The 2,751-nt window shown below is 39.0% G+C and overlaps 1 pseudogene; it reads right to left on the bottom strand.

Moving 5' to 3' along the window:
* Nucleotides 1-280: 280 nt before the first annotated feature.
* On the bottom strand, nt 281-841 carry LOC123818680 (annotated as a pseudogene).
* Between the last annotated feature and the right edge of the window lie 1,910 nt (nt 842-2,751).

The following is a 2,751-nucleotide window of genomic DNA, read 5'->3' as shown; positions in this document are numbered from 1 at the left end:
TATTTTCACTTTAAAGTCAATTCTATTTTTAAATATTCTTTTTAAAAATTTATACATCAAAGGGAAATATGAATTTTCAAAGTTGCGAATAGTTTACGAAAAGATGCAACAAATTTTAAAATGATGCAAAATATCATTTGCAAAACAACATAAAAAAGTGAGTGTATTTAACCACACTCAACTCCTAACAGAGCAGTGGAATAATAATTCATGCTGTACTGTGTTTAATAAACTGGTAACAGAGAAATTTGGTTGAATAAAAGCAGAGGAACTTTGTCTTTTAAGAATTAGAACGAGGCACTCTATAATCATCTGGCATCCACTCAATGTTACACCTGTGGTTAGAAATGTACATGATGGGGACTTCAGGGATCTTCCTGACTCTTGCTTAAGGTTCAGGTCAACCAAGGCCACAATGTAACCCTTGTGCTGAGTTACTCTCTGTATTAAGCAGTCATCAGCAAAGGGATTTGAGTGTGCTTGTTGTTCAGATCCTGGGTTCTTGGTGATCCTCAGAGCCCCTTGATACCTCTGCACCAATTCACAACTTCTGCCATTACATAGCCAATTTATACAAGGGGTACATTTGGCATATAGATAGTCTGTCATTGACTGCACTAAGTCCAGTTTAGTCTTAATGGAAAAGTTGATAAAGTTGGTCTGAACCAGGATGTGGTAAGGTGGGCCCAGCTGTGTTTATTTTGGAACAGTAAGCAGGAAAGGTGTAGAGAGATTTCTCTTTCCTTGAAGTTTTCCTATCCTTTTCTTTAAGTCTCTGATCTCTGAGACTAAGCATTCCCTTCATGGTCACATACTTCCTTGTCTTCTTTTGCTTTCCCATGTTCGAGCTGCACTCTTGTTTCTCTGATGCATAGATTATTTTCAATTGTGTTGTTTAATTTCTGTGTGTTTAAATATTTTCTTATTGTCATTCTATTTTTTACTTGTAGCTTGATTCCAAAATGATCAGAAAACATAAATTGTGTGATTGCAACTTTTGCATTTTTTTTCAGGTTTGTTTTATGATACAGGATATGGTATATCTTGATGAATATTCCATGGGCAAATGACAAGATATGTGTGCTCTGTTAATATTTAGTGGAGTGATATGACTGGTCTATGACTGGTTGTGTTGCTGGACAGGGACTGTGCCCAGGGAAGGCCTTCCTTGGGCCTTCTGGTAGTGTGTGGGTTCTTGACTTCATGCAGGAAAGATTTTACTGTATGAGACCAGGTGATGTCAAGACTATGTTTATTAAAGCTGGGGGCATTGAAAAAAAAAGAGAGAGAAGGGCTTAAGATAGAAGACGCACCAAGAGATAGCCCAATTTGGGCTGCTTTAGGAAATAGAAGTCATAGTAAAAGACGTGAGCTCACTGGGAAGTCAGAGAAAAAAGGGGTCTTGGGGACAGGTTCAGGGGGTAAAGACAGGACAGGACGTTGTTGCCTCTGCTCCCCTGGGCTGCAAGTCTCACAGGGTCTGTTAGGGTTTAGGAGAAAAACAGAAGAGGCTTGGCTGGTGTAGCTCAGTGGATTGAGTGCCTGCCTGTGAACCTGAGGGTCCCTCATTTGATTCTCAGTCAGGGTACATGCCTAGGTTGTGGGCCAAGTCCCCAGTAGGGGGCATGTGAGAGGCAACCACACATTGATGTTTCTCTCCCTCTCTTTCTCCCTCTCCCCTCTGTAAAAATAAATAAAATCTTTAAATATAAAATAGAGATAAAAGGTGTGGGCATGTTCTAGCAAAAGCACTGCTGTGGATTCTTTGCCTTGGGGTTTTTATCTTTCTTATTTTTTTAATTTCTTAATTCAATTTATTTATCTTTTTTTAAATTGTTGTTCGATTACAGTTGTCCCCATTTTCCCCCATTACTCTCCCCTGTGCTATCCACCCCCACCTTCCACTTTCAGTCCACACTTTCCCTGTGGTCTTTGTCCATTTGGTCCTTAATACTTGTTTCTTGACTTGACCTTTCCCCTTCTTTCCCCTGTTATCCTCCTCCCTCCTCCCCTTTTTTATCTTTCTTTGACCAGCCAGAATCCTGGGGGAGGTCTCAGGGGAGGGCCTTAACAGAATATTCCTTAGCTTTTCAGGTGTGCCCTTCCATATGTTAATTAATTGAAATGTGTGTATAGAGGGATCAAGGTTATTTTCTGATTAGTTTTATTTTTAAAGAACATTATTGTAGAGGGACCAGGATTGAGGCCAGTCTTCTCTAGGACAGTCTTGAATGTGTAAACCATTTGCTCCTCAATGTCCTGGTTAGGGAAGATAAAATCTTGTGATTCATTTGCTGGCTATAAATTGCTCAAATTGTTAGGCCTTGTTTAATTATTTTGTTCCAGTTTCCCTTATTCTACTTGTCAAGGAATTTCCCTAGACTCTTACTATACTGCCTCAGTTGTATTGTTCAAATACTCTGTGTCTGGATTGATTTTCTGTCCATTAATATCAGTTGCTGAGAGGTCATGTTGAATTCCCCAGTAAAAATTGTGGAGGTGCCTACTTTCCCTTTCAGCTCTACCAGTTTTGCTTCATGTATTTTAAGGCTCTGGTTTGGTGCCTACACATTTAAGATCATTACGTCTTCTGAGTCCATTGATGTTATTATCATTATTTAATGTCATCCTTTGTCATCTCACCTCCACTTTAGTAACTTTCTTTGCTCTCAAGTCTACTATTTCAGATATTTACATTGTCTTCCCTGGCTTTTAAAAATTAATATTTGCATAGTATATCTTTTGCCATGA

Source organism: Phyllostomus hastatus, unplaced genomic scaffold (assembly GCF_019186645.2).
Source record: "Phyllostomus hastatus isolate PE091 unplaced genomic scaffold, TTU_PhHast_1.1 phas_contig_29, whole genome shotgun sequence".
NCBI lineage: Eukaryota > Metazoa > Chordata > Mammalia > Chiroptera > Phyllostomidae > Phyllostomus > Phyllostomus hastatus.
Note: the sequence above shows the minus strand (reverse complement) of the source record. Positions and strands in the feature narration are given on the sequence as shown.